Here is a 17989-nt window from a genome sequence, read left to right as displayed (position 1 = left end):
CACAGGGTTGGCCGCTGGCCACGCAGGGTTGGCTGCTGGCCGCGCAGTGTTGGCCGCTGGCCGCTGGAGGCGAAGAGTTGGCCGCTGGCTGCGAAGGGTTGGCTGCTGGCCGCTGGTGGTGCAGGGTTGCCGCTGGCCGCTGGCCGCAGTGGGTTAGCCGCTGACCACGCCGGATTGGCCGCTGGCCGCTGGCCCCGAAGGGTTGGCCGCTGGCCATGCAGAGTTGGTCGCTCGCTGCTGACAGTGCAGGGTTGGCCGCTGGCTGGGCAGGGTTGGTTGATGGCAGCTGGCCACGCAGGGTTGGCCGCTGGCCGCTGGCCGGGCAGGGTTGGCCGCTGGCCTGGCAGGGTGGGCCACTGGCTGGGCAGGGTTGGCCGCTGGCCACTGGCCACGCAGGGCTGGTTGCTGGGCGCGCAGGGTTGGCCGCTGGCTGCTGGCCGGGCAGGGTTGGCCGCTGGTCGCTGGAGGCGAAGAGTTGGCCGCTGACCGCGCCGGGTTGGCCGCTGGCCGCTGGCCCCGAAGGGTTGGCCGCTGGCCATGCAGAGTTGGTCGCTCGCTGCTGACAGTGCAGGGTTGGCCGCTGGCCGGGCAGGGTTGGTCGCTCGCTGCTGACAGTGCAGGGTTGGCCGCTGGCCGCTGGCCGGGCAGCGTCGGCCGCTGGCCTGGCAGGGTGGGCCACTGGCCAGGCAGGGTTGGCCGCTGGCCACTGGCCACGCAGGGCTGGCTGCTGGGCGCGCTGGGTTGGCCGCTGGCAGCACAGGGTTGGCCGCTGGCTGCGCAGGGTTAGCCGCTGACCGCTAGTCACGCAGGGTTGGCCGCCAGCCGCAAAGGGTTGGTCATTGGCCGTGCAGGGTTGGCCGCTGGCCACTGGCTGTGCAGGGTTGGCCGCTGGCCACTGGCTGTGCAGGGTTGGCCACTGGCCGCACAGGGTTGGCCTCTGGTGGCGCAGAGTTGGCTGCTGGCCGCTGGCTGTGCAGGGTTGGCCGCTGGCTGCTGGAGGCAAAGAGTTGGCCGCTGGCCGCGAAGGGTTGGCTGCTGGCCGCTGGCTGCGTAGGGTTGGCCGCTGGCCGTGCAGGGTTGGCCGCTGGCTGCTGGAGGCAAAGAGTTGGTCGCTGGCCGCGAAGGGTTGCTGCTGGCCGCTGGCCATGCAGGGTTGGCCGCTGGCTGCTGGCCGTGCAGGGTTGGCCGATGGCCGGGCAGGGCTGGCTGCTGGCCACGCAGGGTTGGCCGCTGGCCGCTGGCCGCTGGCCGGGCAGAGTTGGCCGCTGGCCGCTCGAGGCGAAGAGTTGGCCGCTGGCTGCGAAGGGTTGGCTGCTGGCCGCTGGTGGTGCAGGGTGGCCGCTGGCCGCTGGCCGCAATATGTTAGCTGCTGGCCCCGCAGGGTTTGCCTCCGGCGGCGCAGGGTTGGCCCCTGACAGCGCAGGGTTGGCCGCTGGCCACGCAGGGTTGGTTGCTCGCTGCTGGCAGTGTAGGGTTGGCCGCTGGCCGGGCAGGGTTGGCCTCCGGTGGCACAGGGTTGGCCTCCGACGGCGCAGGTTGGTCGCTCGCCGCGCAGGGTTGGCCGCTGGCCGGGCAAGGTTGGTTGATGGCTGGGCAGGGTTGGCCGCTGACCACTGGCCGCTGGCCGCGCAGGGTTGGCCAATGGCTGGGCAGGGTTGGCCGCTGGCCACGCAGGGTTGGTCGCTCACAGCTGGCTGCGCAGGGTTGGCCTCCGGCGGCGCAGGTTGGTCGCCCCCTGCTGGCCGCGCAGGGTTGGTCGCTCGCCACTGCCCGGGCAGGCTTGGCCCCAGGGCTCCAGCGCCGCTCCCATGGCAGGACCCTGCCAGGACACCTGCGGCCTCTCACGCCCCTTTTATACTCGAGGCAAGCCCCGCCCTCTCCCCGACAGCCAATGGCAGCTCAGTGACGTTCTCGGCGTCAGACACCGAGCGGCCGGGCCCTTTGTGATGTCATAATGGGGGCGGGGAGCCAGCGAGACGGAGCCATCTGATTGGTCGCTGCGGCAGGTGTTACTGCTGGCATTGTGCACGGCGGCGCTGATTGGTTCGTTCCATGCTGATGGTGGGGTAAGGCGGGGAGCGGGTGCGGGGGTCCCAGCCCCATTGTGGGGGTCCCGGTCCCATGCTGGGCATGCCCAGGCCCATTCTGGGGCTTCTCGAGCCCATTCCGGGGGTCCCAGCCCCACTTTTGGGGTGCCTGGGCTCATTGCTTGGAGGGCTCCATGAGGGGTGGGGCTCGGGGCCGGGGGCGGTGTCAGAGCGGGGGGGAGGGGCCGTTTCCAGCCTGGGATTTGGGCTGAGTTGGGCTGGGATTGGGGCCGAGGGGGGCTCAGAGCTGGCACTGGGGCCAGCGCTGGCTGTGGGCTGGGGGTTAGGGCTGGACCATCCACATTGTGCCACGGAAACTGGAACCACAGGGAGCGGGCAATTGGTCTTGTACTGGGAGCAGCCACTCCCCTTTCCCGCCCATCCTGCTCCTGCAGCCCCAGCGCCCCCCACCATGGTCCCGGCAATCCCAGGGCTCCCCCCCTCCTCTCGGGGTCCCCGCTTCTGGGGCTCTCCTCTCTCCAGGGTCTCGCTTAGGGAAGCTGAGGCTCTCCCAGAGCTCCCTAAACCCGGTGCTCCCCCGCCCCTATCAGGTCTCTGCTGCCACTCGGGCCCCCAAAAACACCTCTTGGGGAGCCCCTGATGTCGCCCCAAGGGTCGTCTCGGGCTCGGCTTTGGAGCCCTGTGAGCTCCAAACATCCCCCTGTAAGACACGGCCCCAAGATCCCTCATCTGTCTCAGGACTGTCGAACAAGGACAGAGGCTGAAACCCCCAAAGGATCCTAAAACCACAGCACAGGAGCTCTGGCATGACTGGGATGGGATGTCTGCCAGGTTTCTCCGCAGGTGCATTCACTGGACAAAGAACTGGGGATGCATGGTCCTAAAAGGGTCCGATTTGTCCTAAAATCACCCACAAGGGCCTCAAACTCTCCTAAGGGGCCTGAAATCCACATGAAAACTGATCAGGTTGGGCCTCGAATCACGCAAGGAAGCATCATATCCCTTCAATGTGGACTAAAATCACCCCAAGGGGGGTGAAAACCAGCCTAAAACCACATGGTTTGGCCTAAAATCAGAGAAATGGTACTAAAATCATCCAAATGGGTCAAAAACCACTAAAACGGATCATAAATTTCTCAAACTGGTTTAAAACACAGACAAAATGGCTTCAAATCACACGTAAATCTTCCATAATGGTGTATAATAAACCCTAAAACTACCTGGTTTGGCTTAAAATCACCTAAATGGGTGTCAAGTCATACAAAAGGATCTAAAATCCACCTTAAAACTGCGCATGTTATTTGACATTCACCCAAGTGGGACTAAACCCCACCAGATTTGGCCTAAAATCATACAAATGTGCTTAAAATGCACACTAAGGCTGCCCAGTTTGGCCTAAAATCACCCAAATGAACCCAAAAGCTCTGGGAGTGCTACCGAGAGCGAGACAAAGATGAGCACCAGAACCAGACCCAGCACCAAGACTGAGACCAACACCGGCACCAAGACTGGCACTGAGAGCAGTGCCGCTCCGGGATGGGCATCGAGACCAAGAACAAGACCAGAACCAACAACAGAACTGAGAGTGGCACTGCACTGGCACCAGGACTAGGACCGAGACCGTAACCAGCACTTTGGGCCCTGTGAGAGGGTCTCAGACCCCTCTGCCAGGGTTCCAAACCCCCCTCTCAGGGTCCGAAACCCCTCTGCCAGGGTCTCAGACCATCCAGGGCAGCCAGAGGGATGCCCTGGACTCCGAAGGGAATGGGAATGGTATTGGGATTGTGATTGGGAATGGGATTGGGAATGGGAACGAGAATGGGAACAGGAATGGGAATGAGAATGGGAATGGGAATGGGATCGGGAACGGACCCCCCCACCTCCTCCAGGAAGAGATCCTGCCCCAGTCCGAGAATGGACCCCTCCCTACAATCCCAGACCCCCCCCCCCCCCACCATCCCAGACCCCTCCCCATCTCCAGATCCTGCCCAATTCCAGACACATCAACACTCCTCCACCCTTCTCCATCCCCAGATTCCTCCCCCATTCCCAGGCCCCTCCCCAGTCATAGACCCACCCTCAATCTCAGACTTCTCTCCAATCCCAGAGCCCTCCCTCCATCCTAGACCTCTCCCCACATTCCCATCCCCTCCCCAATCCTTGATCGTACTCTTCAATCCCTTTTTTGGATGGCTCCTGCCACTTTCAGCCCATTTTGGGGGGTTCCAAAGGGCTCCGGGGACCCCCCCGCAATTTTGGGGATCTTGAGGTGACCCCGAGACCCCCCGGTGGCCACAGGGGAATCGGAACCCCAAAAGCCGGGTGTCTCCTGGTCCCCAGGTCCTCCCGTCCCCACCCTGAAACAGATCCTGGCCAATCAGAACGCGCGTCGCTTATGACAAGCCAGTTGCCGGGCGGAAATTCAGCGCACTGGCCCCACCCAGCAATTTCCAGCCAATCGGCGCCCGGCGCGCCTCTGACTCACTGTTGCCAGGCGGAGCCCAGCACCTCTCACAGCGCCAGCCAATCAGAGACCCCGCGGGGCAATGTCCAGCCAATCAGAGCTTTTCTTATCTATGACTCATCAGTTGCCAGGCAGACGTGCAGCGAGGAGCGGAATTCGGGGAGGGGGAGGTGACGCTCGGGCCGCGCTGGGGCCGCGCTGGTGGCACTGGTGGGGCTGGGAGCGCCCCCGGCCGCGGGATGAGGGGGGCGGGGGCCCCAAATTAAACGCGGCCCCGGGCCCTGGCGGCTGCTCGGCAGGGCGGCACGGCGGTGGCAGTGCCGGGACGGGCTCCTGCAGCTCGGGCGGGCGCAGCGGCTCCGGCTCGGGCAGACCCGGTGCTGGCAGCAGCGGGGGTTGGCGGCGGGGCGGGGCGGCTCTGCGGGGACAGCGAGCTCAGGGAAAGCCGCTCCCTTTAGGGCTTCTCGCTCGCTCTCTCCGCTTGCGAACCCGACGCAGTACCCATTGTCCTGATCGCTGTAGCTTTGATTTCATGCCTGAGATGTTTTGGTTTGTGAAATTTCTTTCCCAGGTGATTTGCTGTACACAAAAAGAGATGTTTTCTTTATTATATCTTTGTTATTCATTCCTTTTGAGAAGAGGGACTTCTTGATGGCCCTCTGGCTTGACCAGTGTGGTTGAAGAGGTGTTAACTTTGCCATCCAATCATGTTGATCTCTGTAAAAAGTATAGAAAGAAATCATGTTTTGAATAAATCTCTCTCTAGCCTTCTGAAGATTCATGGAGTCAGTGTGATTCACTGCGTGTCCTATAGAGACAGCGCGCTTCCCTCTGCGCTCCAGCATCCCGGGATATTTCACGCTCCGCCATCCTGGGATATTTCACTCTCTGCCATCGCGGGATATTTCACTCTCCGCCATCCCGGGACATTTCACTCTCCGCCATCCTGGGATATTTCACGCTCCACCATCCCGGGATATTTCACTCTCCGCCATCCGGGTATATTTGAGCAGGCGGTGCCTCTGCTGCCGCTTTTGCGTTCCGCTCGGCTTTTATTGGTTTTAATGTTTCCAGCACGAGCCTCCAGGTAGTTGTAACACTCAGGGCAGTTTCATTGCCTCCAGAGGCAGAGTCTAATACCAATTCACCAGCTCGTTCCCAGTTCTTAATACTAAAAGCAGCTTCTGTGGCAGTGTCTATTCCCTGGCTCTTGCACCACCACATCAAGGTTTGCAGTCTGTTTGTTGTGTTTTATCCCGTTTGCTTAAAAAGAGGGACCGTACTTTCACTATGGCTTTTTTTATCCCCAGGTTGCTTAAAAAGAGGGTCCATACCTTCACTACGGCTTTTGCTATCATCAAGACTTGTGTCCCGGTGTCCCTAGAGGTTTCTTCTATTTTTTACACGTCTGGACTGACACAGTTGGACACAAAAGAACCACACAACTCACAGATGTCTCAGCAGGAAAGAAGGGGGAAGAACTTTACTTTCTTTCATATTTATACATTTTTGGCACCAGCTGTGGATTGGAGGATAGGATCACGACTCCTCCAACCACACCGGTCAAACAGACAGTCAATTAGTTTTTCTCCTCTTCTAAAAAGTAATGTAAACAAAAACTACGTTTAAGTAAACAGAGCTATTTTTACATTATGAGACTTTTAGAAGTGTGAGAATCTGACTCTAAGAAAATAAACAATCAGAAGGCTAAGAAAATTCCAGAAGAACAGAGCGGCACCGGCCTGTTACAGCTCTCCACGCTGCTGGCAGCTCTCACAGGCTGCTCTGTTCCCCGCTGGGCTCTGTCTCCCCACTCTCCACACAGCTGGGCTATCACCATCACACTGGGGTTCACCGATTGTCGTAGCTGAGACGGGCAGACTGTCGGAGTCCAGGGCATCTCTCTGATTGCCCTGGAGGGTCTGGGACACAAGCAGGAGGTTTGGAACCAGTACAGGGGGGTTTGGAGTCTGTACAGGGGGGTTGGAAACCTTGGCACAGAGCCCAGGAGAAATTACAAGTCTCAAGAGTGTGAAATGAGTAGTAGTTAGTTTATCACAGGGTGGAAAAGTAGAATTTGAGGTTTCTTAGAATGGAGGCTGCAGAGCAAAGATGGAGGAATCAGGGTGTGGACCTGTTCTTCTTTCTTGTTCTTGCCCTCCATCTTCTGCGGTGCTGGGTCACAAGAGATTGGTTTAGAGTAGAGATGACATGGTTAGTGTAGGTGATAGGTATTGGTAATTAACTGTAAATAGAGAATAAGTTGTGGACAAAGTTGGGTCGAGGAATGGTACAAAAGGGTTAAGACCGCCCAACCAGGGGGGAATCGCCACAAGTTCTCTGCCACAGGAGGAACCTTGGCAGAGCACAGAAAGAACTATGAGATAAGAAAGAATAAACAACCTTGCAAAACCTGAGATGGCGACTCCTGACTCTTCTACTTCTGGCATGAGGTGTTTCAGAGGGCAAAAGACACTTTACCACCAAATCTCGGGGACGAGAATCCAAGAACAGACAACATGGCACACCAAAGTTCATGTGCCAATAACAGCTTTTATTCTGTGCTTCTCTCTTATGCGGGGCTGTCCAAAACCCTGTGTCCAAATCTGATTGTCTGGAACCTTGGTGCCACCCACTTCACTGACCAATAGCTGCCTGCATACATGCTCATCAGGGATTGGCTGGAACCTTGGTGCCACCCACTTCACTGACCAATAGCTGCCTGCGTACATGCTCATCAGGGATTGGCTGGAACCTTGGTGCCACCCACTTCACTGACCAATAGCTGCCTGCGTACATGCTCATCAGGGATTGGCTGGAACCTTGGTGCCACCCACTTCACTGACCAATAGCTGCCTGCGTACATGCTCATCAGGGATTGGCTGGAACCTTGGTGCCACCCACTTCACTGACCAATAGCTGCCTGCGTACATGCTCGTCAGGGATTGGCTGGCGTCTGTTCTCTGAGCTGAGTCCCTCCGCCTCTCAGTGCCCTCTCTGCCAAAGGTGTTTTACTTCCCTTCTTTCACAGGAATAGGCTTATCAAGTCTAGGTCAGGGGGCTGTAAGGCTTCAGGCAAGCTGTTCACCAACATATTTAGGAACCAAAAATTCCCTCTAGAGACCCCAAAATGCCCACATTTAGGCCCAAAAGTCTCAAACAATCCCTAGAGACACCAAAATTTCCAACAGAAACCCCAAACTTCCCATGTTTGGAGCCAAAATTCTCTAAAGAGATGCTAAAATAGGATAACAAATTCCTTCTGGGAACCCCAAAAAGTCCCCTGTGGGGACCCCAAAATCTAAAAATTCCCAAAAGAAACCTAAAAAATTCCATGTCTGGAGCAAAAATGCAAAAAAATTTCCCTGCAAACACTCCACAATTCCCAAAACTCTCAGTGTAGGCCCCAAAATGCCAAAAATTTCCCTACAGAGACTTCAAATTTCCCTTTAAGGACGTCAAAATTCCAAAAATTTGAGTGGATTTAAGTGATTTTGAGGGGACAGATTGATCCCTCTTGGCTTTTGGAGTGCAAAGAGACAGAGAACACTGCCCAAAATCTCCCAAGAACACAAAAATTCTCCAGAACCTGACCCCAAATCCTAAATTCACCATCTAACACCTGTGAAATGATGAAGATAATTCAGAAGAAAATTAAGGCCAAAACAAAAGGATAACCAGCCAGGGCTCTTCCCAACACGGATCACAGGGAATGTGGGTCACCAGGGCTCTGCCCAGCGTGGCTCCTCCAGAGGGGGATGGAGTTGGAGCTGCGCATGAAGCTCTTCCTGTGCTGGCAGCACTCGCAGGACTTCCCTTACTGGTGCCTCCGTTTGTGTTTGGTCAAGTGAGAGCTCTGTGAGAAGCTCTTCCCACACTGGGGACACTTGTGGGGCCTCTCCCCAGTGTGAATGCGCCGGTGCCTGTTGACTGTGGAGTTTTGCCTGAACCCCTTCCCACAGTCGGGGCAGCGGAAGGGCCTCTCCTCCGTGTGTGTGCGCTGGTGCAGGAGGAGATTGGAGCTGGTCTGGAACCTCTTCCTGCATTTATCACACTCGTAGGGCCTCTCCCCTGTGTGTGTGCGCCGGTGCGTAATGAGGTTGGAGTTGTACTTGAACCCCTTCCCACAGTCGGGGCAGTGGAAGGGCCTCTCCTCTGTGTGAATCTGCTGATGTACGAGGAGCTGAGTGCTGGTCAGAAACCCCTTCCCACACTCGGAACATTCATAGGGCCTCTCCCCAGTGTGGATCTTTTGGTGGAGGATGAGGTGGCTATGCTGATTGAAGCTCTTCCCACATTCCCCACACTCATAGGGTCGTTCCCCAGTGTGGATCCTCTGGTGGCAGAGCAGGTGGGACCGCCACCTGAAGCTCTTCCCACACTCCAAGCACTTGTGGGGCTTCTCCCCATCATGGAGCTGCTCATGCTCCACCAGGTCTGAGCTCTGGCTCCATCTCCAGCCGCCTTCCTGGCACAGCGTGGGTCTTTCCTCTTCTGATCTGCGTTTGCAGCCCCTCCTCGTGAGGGATCTCCGGGGCTTTTCCTCCCTGGTGGATTCCTGCGCTGTGGAGCCGCTCAAAACAGCCTCTCCCACGAGGTTCTGCTGCGGGGATTTGTCCTCCCTGGTCTCCATGCTCAGCTCCTTGTCTGGGGAGGAAGGACAAGGAGAGGATGGGATTTGCCTCCGTGCCACAGGGAAGGGGAAGGAGATCCCCTGTGTGCTTGGTCCTTGCCCTCCCCATGAAATATGAGATTAGAAACTAGAGAATATTAACCATAGACGTTGGAAGATATTTATTAGGAATAGGCATTCAGATGATGTCTGTTGCTTACTATTCCGCTGCTCTGTGCGCTGCATCAGTTGCCTAAGGGGAGAAGAGACAGGGCTATGTGAGGGAACAATAAGGAGGAATGCAAGGATGTCTGACAAGGGGAAAGATGTTTACCAAAACAGGAGACAGGAATACAAGATTAGCAGAGATACTGAGATAACGAGGCTCCTCAGGCCCCTGGACCAGGTAAGATCGGTCTCATAGCCTGGACTATGAGTAGAGGATCCCTGAGCGCCCACAGCAGTGGGGTCAGAAGCTCATCTCGAGAGGAAGACTATTTCCTTCATCTCCGAGACCACCAGAGACAACTACTCAGGCCAAAAGGACTGATAACCAATTAGCATACGAAGGGGAGGGTGAGAGAGCCAAAGGATGAATATGCATGGTGGTATTGGGAAACTTGGTGTATGTGTAACATTCTAGAGGATATAAGAAAATGCAAGTGATCGAGGGGCGCCGAGGGGCACGCATGCCTTTGGGAACTATCCCACATGATGCCGAGCGCTGAATAAACCACACACCTACTTTAAAACTCACTTTGTCTCTAAGTTTTAGAGTTTATGTGTGGCTCACTAGAGGGAAGGGGAAGGAGATCCCCTGTCTGCTTGGTCCCTGCCCTCCCCAGGCTGCTGGGAGTGCCAGGAAACCGAAAAGCTCGCCCCTCTTCTGTCTCCCCACTTAGGGATACTGGCAGTGACTGGGCTCATACTGGGAGTGCTGAGGAAACTGGAACAACATGGGGGGGCCAACTGGGCTCATACTGAGAGCAGCCACTTCCAAGAAAATCCAAAAAAACCCCAAACCCAGGGACTAACCCCGGGATATTTGGGGCGAGCTCCCCCTCCCCGGGGCACCTGCGGGATCCAGGTGATGCTCCCCGGCCGTGCTGCGAGTTCAGGGAGCTCTGGAGGCGCCTCTGCCTCCTCTGCCCTTCTCCTCCTGCTCCCTGCTGCCGCTCCGCCTCTTCCTCCCTCCCTCCTCCTCCTCCCCCGTTCCCAGCCCCGAACTGTGGGGGCGGGGTCAGGGAAAGGGCGGGAACTGTGAGGGGGAAAGGGGCGTGGCCTGAAAGTCCTGAAAGGGCCCGATTTGGCCTCAAATCACCAAAAGAAGCCTAAAATCCCCTCACTGTGGCCTTAAATCACCCTAAGGACACTAAAATCCACCCTAAATCCACATGGTTTGGCCTTACTTCAGACAAATGGGGTTCATATCAGCCAAAGGGGTACAAAATTTAACCAAAAGAGCCTAAAATTGGCCAAACTGGTTTAAAACCCACACAAATCAGCCTCTAATCACTCTTAAGTATCCCAATAGCGTGTAAAATCAACACTGAAAACCCCTGGTTTGGTTTCCAATCACCCAAAGGGACTGAAAGTCCCCCTAAAACCCAACAGATTTGGCCTAAAATACCCCAAACCATGCTAAAACCCACCCAAATGGGCCTAGAATCATCCAAAAGGATCTAAAATCCACCTTGAAGCTGCCCAGACTATCTTAAAAATCACTCAAATGGGACTAAACCCCACCAGATTTGGCCTAAAATCAGCCAAAGGGGCCGAAAACCCACACAAAAAGGCTCAAAAACCCAGACTAAATCTGCCCAGTTTGGCCTACAATCACCAAAATGGGTCAAAAATTATCCAAAGCTGCCAAAAATCCACTCTAAGCTTCCCCAGTTTTGCCTAAAATCACCCAAACAGGACTAAAATCTCTGGGACCGGGACTGAGACCGAGACCACGATCAGCACCAGAACCGGCACCAGCACCAAGACTGAGACCGACACCGGATCTGAGACTGGCACTGAGAGCGGCGCCGCTCTGGGACCGGCACCGAGACCAAGACTGGGACCAGAACCGACACCACAACAGAGACCGGCACTGCACTGGCACCAGGACTAGGACCGAGACCGTAACCGGCACCAGAACTGGCACTGGGACCAAGACTGAGACCAAGACCGGCACCGGAACCAGCACCGAGACTGGCACCGCCCAGGGACTGGGACCGAGACTGAGACTGGCACTGGGAGCACTGCGGGACCAAGAGCGGCACCGGTACCGGCACTGGGACTGGGACCGTGCTGAGACCGAGACTGAGACTGGGATGGAAATTGGCAAAAAAGGCTCAAAAGCCACAGAAAATGCTCCTGAAGAGTCAAAAAATACTCAAAATTGACAGAAAATGCTCCAAGATGCTGCGAGATTGGGGAGAGCCCAGGGGGACACAGAATTCCCAAAAATTAAAACAAATCCCCCAAAATTTGCATTAAAAAGCAAAATTATATAAAACAAGAACTGAAAGAAGCCTCAAAATGGCTCAAAAGAGAAAAGTAAACCTGAAAATGCCTCCAGAAATTCCAATATTATTCTCAGAGTAGCCCGAATTTATCAAGTTCCCAAAAAGTCACAAAAAATTTCCCCCAAACAACATCAAAAACCACCCAGAAAATGAAAAAAATAGAACAACCAAACCATTAAGATGCCCAGAAATATATTGAAAATCCAACCAAAATCCCCAAATTCTCAAAAATTCCCTAAAAATCTCCCAAACTCTTTAGAATTCCAAAAGCATCCCCCCAAAGCCCCCAAATGTCAGTAAAAACCACCCTTAAAAATGCAAAAAACAAAAAAAACCCCAATAAAACCAAACCAAACCAAAACAAAACAAACCCCAAAAAAACCCAAAAAAACCAAAAAAAACCCCAAAAAACCAAAAAAACCCAACCAAAAACCAACAAAATGAAAATACCAAAATTTCCTAAAAATACTTTAAAAATAAAAAAATTACAAAGTCCCTCCAACCCCCAAGAATTCCCCAAATCCCTGAAAATTCCCAGAATTTTCTACACTTGCTTTCAATGAAGTTGTGCAGCAGGCAGGACTTGCCATTTACAGCCCTGCTGATCACCAAGAACTTGAAGAGGAAATCTGGGAAAAAAATTCCAAAACTTCTTATGATTGGACCCAAAATTCCCTCAAAATCCTCTCTAGAGAGCCCACAGTTCCCAAGTTTGGACCCAAATTTCCCAAAAGATCCTTTTGGGGACCTCAAATTCCAAAGTTTGGACCCAAAATGTCCTCTGGGGACTGCAAAACTCCCACAATTCCCCTCTAGAGATCCCCAAATTCCCACATTTGTACCCAAAATGCTCCAAATTCCTGCGTTTGGACCCAAAATTCCCAATAGAGGCCCCAAAATTCTAACAATTTCCCAACAGAAAACCCAAAATTGTCCCATTTGAATCCCAAGAATTCCCTGAACAGAGCCCAAAATTCCCAAAATATTCCCTTGAAGCACCCCAGAATTCCCCTATCGAGATCCCGAGACCCCCCTCAGACCCGCCAGATACCCCTGGACCCTCTATAGGCTACCCCAAAACCCCTACAGAGCCCCTATAGATGCCCCAAAGACCCCCCAAATCCCCCATAGAGACCCTCAGATCCCCTACAGGGATCCCCAGACCCTACTCAAATCTTCTATAGGGATCCACAGGCCCCCCTCGGCCCTCTAAAGACCCCCCATAGATCCCCTATAGACACCTCAGACCTCCATTAGAGACCCCCAGACCCCACCAGACCCCCCAGCCCCCTCACAGGGATCCAAAGACACCCCCAGACCTCCCCGCACCCGCTACAGGCTCACGCAGGCCCCTACAGACCCCCCCAGTCAGCCAAAAGGCCACCCAGACCCCCCAAATCCCCTACAGAGACCCCCAGACCCCATTTAGGGATGCCCAGACACATTTTATGGACTCCTCCGGAACCTCTGTAGACCCCTCAGACCCCGAGAGATCCCCTATAAGCCCCCAAGCCCCCTTTAGGCAGAGCCAGAACACCCTAAAACCCCAATAGATCCCCAAAACTGCCTTATAGACTCCTCTACATCCCCTGTAGACATGGCACTACATCCCCTAAAGAGACTCCCAGGACCCCCCAGACCCCTATAGATCCCCTATAGATCCCCCATACCTATTCTTGGGTTTCCAGCCCCATTCTGGAGGTGCCCAGGCCTATTCTGGCATTGCCCAGCTCCATTCTGGAGGCCTCAGCAGCATCCCGGGGATGCCCAGCCCAATTGTGCAGGTGCCCATTGCGATTCTTGGCTCCCAGCCCCATTGTGGGGGTGCCCAGGCCCATTCCGGGGGTCCCAGCCCCATTGTGGGGGTGCCCAGCCCCATTCCGGGGGTCCCAGCCCCACTTTTGGGGTGCCCAGGCCCATTCCGGGGGTCCCAGCCCCACTTTTGGGCTGCCTGGGCTCATTGTTTGGAGGGCTCCATGAGGGTCGGGGCTCGGGGCCGGGGGCGGTGTCAGGGCGGGGGGGAGGGGCCGTTGCCAGCCTGGGATTTGGGCTGAGTTGGGCTGGGATTGGGGCCGAGGGGGGCTCAGAGCTGGCACTGGGGCCAGCGCTGGCTGTGGGCTGGGGGTTCGGGCTGGCTCGGGGGGGGCAGTGGCTCTGGGGCTGGCCTGGGGCTGAGGCTGATGATGGTGATGGGCTCAGGGCAGGAACTGGGGCTGAGTTTGGCAGCTGGAGCCGAACCTGTGACTGCAGTGCGGGCTGGGGCTGGGCTGGAGGAGAGAGCTCGGGCTGAATTTGGGGTGGGTGCTGGGGCCGGGAACTGCTCCACCAGTGGTGTCCGTGTCCCTGGCCAGCCCACAGAGGGGGGGACGATGCTTGGGTGGTGGTTGGAGGTGACTTTGTGCATGAGGGAGCGTGGCCGGGCAGCTCCCTCGGCGTTCTTGCCGGACAGCGGCTCTGGGGCAGGGCGATCCCCTCGTGGCTGGAGAATGCAGTGAGGAGAGGGAGAGGAGCCTGGCAAGGGCCTTCAAAGTCAGCAGCGTGGGCAACTGGGGGGCTCCTCTGGCTTTCAGCACCCTCCTGCCCTGGAGAGGGAATCCTCTGGGATTCTGGGCCCCTCCGGGGCTCTTTCCCTTGTCCTGCTCTTGTGGGGCTCCCCAGGATGAGAATGCAGCCATGGTTTGGCTTGGAAGGCACCTTCAAGCCCACCCAGTGCCACCCCTGCCATGGCAGGGACACCTCCCACTGTCCCGGGCTGCTCCAAGCCCCATCCAGCCGTGTCCCAAGGCAGCAGCCAGGCAGAAATCCGCTGGCCTGCCCGGGGCTGTCAGCTCCTCTGACACCAGGATGACAACAGATTCCATCAATTCCAGAGAATTCCATGGCGTGAGAGCACCAGGATGTGGAATGTCCTGGAAGCCAGGCTGTCCTGGGACACAGCTGTCCCTCTCCCTGACAGAGCACGCTCGGGGGCTGGAGTCTCTGTTCCAGATCCCTGTTCCAGGATTGGCTTTTGGCCGAGATTGAAACGATTGTTAGATGTGTGGTGTTGAAATAGCTCTGCCATGAGGATGTAGATTTGATGGTTTTGCTCAGTCCTAGCGGTGGAACAGCCGATCTAGAGTCATGCTTGCAATTGAAGTGTCTGTGTGGTTGGGATAACATCCAGTGAAGGTGTGAGGATGACCCTGCCGTTGATGTGCCAAAGGATGTGTTATAAATGCCAATACAATATTCCAATTAAAATAATAATTTGGTTTATTAATAAAGATCGAATCACAGAATTTCTATAACCCACCAACAGCGGAGAAACTTGACAGAGTTTTTCCCGGGAAAATGCCAAGGGTGAACCGTGAGATACAGGGTCTGGCAGCCTGCTATCTCCCCCAACGGTTCACAAATTTGCCCGGTTCGGGGCTTGGTTTTTATACACTTTATTCTGCCCTCGGCAATATTTCCCCATATTTCCCATTGTTTCCCGACTAGCTATACAAATTCAGGAGTTTCCCCGACCAGGCAGAAAAGAGTTCTTTTCTCAGTTGATATGTTAATGTCCAGTTTCTATGGATCCTTATGGTTGATGAATGATCGAGATATGGATGATGTTGCTTGATAGTCTGTGAAGGTGGCAACCAAGGTGTGAGTTGCTGTGCCACCTTATCTTGATGGGTCTCTTCCCGGTACTTGAGAAGGCTGCAGGCTTTCCCGAAAATCCTTTGTTCCTTTCTGAATGGAGGCGCCTGCTTTTTCAGGGTTGTTAGTTTCACCATCTGCTACAAGGTCTCCTAAAACATAGACTTTTACCCAATACAAATTTATACAATTTTATACTTTTCCAATTTACCATAAGAACCAGAATTAATCATTTCACATTTTTCACAGATGGGCACCTGCGCCTGAGGAAGGCGTGGAGCACAGCCTGAGCTGGAAGCGATGGTGGAGGAGCAGCCGAGAAACAGGCGTGCTCTAAGGAGGCAGAGGCAAGGAGGGACCAGGCTAAACAGTTCCTGGAATGTGGAAAGGAGTTGGTAGAAGAGTTTGAATATGCAGGAGAGTGATGCAATGGAAAGGGTATTTCAAGAATGTCTGTGAGATAGCAGGTGAGCACTTGGCCGAATGCCCAGTCATGGCAGATGGGCCAAGGTACCAGGTGGAGCCTATGAACCCTTTGCTTTCTGTCTCCTACTGGTCTTAATTTGTGTTTAATTCAAGCTCTTTTTAATTTTACCAGGCAAGTGAAGCTCGTTTTTCACAGTCTCCTTCTCTGGTAGAAGGGGACACGCGGAGGCGTCTCTGTCCCTCTCAGCGCTGGGCTGAGGGCCCCGAGCATCCCCCGGTGTGACAGGGACAGAGACCCCCCCAGGCCCGAGCATTGCCGCCAGGAGAGGACTGGAGCCCCCCCAGGAGTGCGCAGGGAGGAGAGGGAGGGAGACAAGGCCGGGCCATGCGTGCTCCTGGCCCCGCCTGAGGCCCGGGGCTCTCCGTGCTCCTGTGCCATGGGGAGGGCGGGGGCTCTGGGGTTTGTTTGCGTCGCCAAGGACTCGTTGGGCAAGCAAAGACCAGGCAGAGCATTTGAAGTGATTTTTGCCAGTTTTATTTGAAAATACCTTTGATTTCAATTCTTTTATTTTTTAAAATTCTGTTTTATTTTTATTTGGGTTCTTTTTTGGTCTTTATAATTTTATTTATTTGGCAGGCCGGGGCCATGGCCAAAGCCCCCTGGTTTGCAGGGGCCGACACGGTCCCTGTGTGGCCCGGCGGACCTCGGTCCCTGCCTTTGCAGAGCCGGGGCTGGTGCCGGTGCCGCTCCCATTGGGAGGGGGGGGCGCAGGTCCCCGAGAAGGGCGGCGGCGAGAAGCGGCGCATCGGCGCATCCCCTCACCCTCCCTCCCTCACAGACAGCCCCACACAAGCGCCCCGTGCCGTCCTCTGGCCCCGGCGGACACTCTGCCACTCTTTGTGGTCCTTGCTCTCGGCCGTGGCCCCAGGAGGATGCTCCGGCAGATGTCAGTGGCCAGCCATGGCTGGCACCATCGTCCTGGCCCCGGGGCACGCTCGGGCCGGTGTCCATCCCTCCCCCTGCACATCCCACCACAAGACAGTCCCACCTCCCTCCTGCCCACCCGCACCCTTCCCCCTTGGCCGGGCCGCTGCCCGCGCCCCAGGGCTCCAGCGCCGCTCTCATGGCAGGACCCTGCCAGGACACCTGCGGGCTCTCACGCCCCTTTTATACTCGAGGCAAGCCCTGCCCTCTCCTCGACAGCCAATGGCAGCTCAGTGACGTTCTCGGCGTCAGACACCGAGCGGCCGGGCCCTTTGTGATGTCACAATGGGGGCGGGGAGCCAGCGAGACGGAGCCATCTGATTGGTCGCTGCGGCAGGTGTTACTGCTGGCATTGTGCACGGCGGCGCTGATTGGTTCGTTCCATGCTGAGGGTGGGGTAAGGCGGGGAGCGGGTGCGGGGGTCCCAGCCCCATTGTGGGGGTCCCGGTCCCATGCTGGGCATGCCCAGGCCCATTCTGGGGCTTCTCAAGCCCATTCCGGGGGTCCCAGCCCCATTGTGGGGGTGCCCAGGCCCATTCCGGGGGTCCCAGCCCCACTTTTGGGGTGCCCAGGCCCATTCCGGGGGTCCCAGCCCCATTGTGGGGGTGCCCAGGCCCATTCCGGGGGTCCCAGCCCCACTTTTGGGGTGCCTGGGCTCATTGCTTGGAGGGCTCCATGAGGGGCGGGGCTCGGGGCCGGGGGCGGTGTCAGGGCGGGGGGAGGGGCCGTTGCCAGCCTGGGATTTGGGCTGAGTTGGGCTGGGATTGGGGCCGAGGGGGGCTCAGAGCTGGCACTGGGGCCAGCGCTGGCTGTGGGCTGGGGGTTCGGGCTGGCTCGGGGGAGGCAGTGGCTCTGGGGCTGGCCTGGGGCTGAGGCTGATGATGGTGATGGGCTCAGGGCAGGAACTGGGGCTGAGTTTGGCAGCTGGAGCCGAACCTGTGACTGCAGTGCGAGCTGGGGCTGGGCTGGAGGAGGGAGCTCGGGCTGAATTTGGGGTGGGTGCTGGGGCCGGGAACTGCTCCACCAGTGGTGTCCGTGTCCCTGGCCAGCCCACAGAGGCGGGGACGATGCTTGGGTGGTGGTTGGAGGTGACTTTGTGAATGAGGGAGCGTGGCCGGGCAGCTCCCTCGGCGTTCTTGCCGGACAGCGGCTCTGGAGCAGGGCGATCACCTCGTGGCTGGAGAATGCAGTGAGGAGAGGGAGAGGAGCCTGGCAAGGGGCTTCAAAGACAGCAGCGTGGGCAACTGGGGGGCTCCTCTGGCTTTCAGCACCCTCCTGCCCTGGAGAGGGAATCCTCCGGTCTCAGGG

At 56.5% G+C, this 17989-nt stretch overlaps 1 pseudogene; it reads right to left on the bottom strand.

Moving 5' to 3' along the window:
* The window catches only part of LOC134562736 (zinc finger protein 850-like), a 124249-nt pseudogene that overhangs the window by 68473 nt on the left and 37787 nt on the right, over positions 1-17989 (bottom strand).

The sequence above is a fragment of the Prinia subflava genome, chromosome 30, assembly GCF_021018805.1.
Source record: "Prinia subflava isolate CZ2003 ecotype Zambia chromosome 30, Cam_Psub_1.2, whole genome shotgun sequence".
Lineage (NCBI taxonomy): Eukaryota > Metazoa > Chordata > Aves > Passeriformes > Cisticolidae > Prinia > Prinia subflava.
This window is presented reverse-complemented; position numbering and strand designations above follow the sequence as displayed.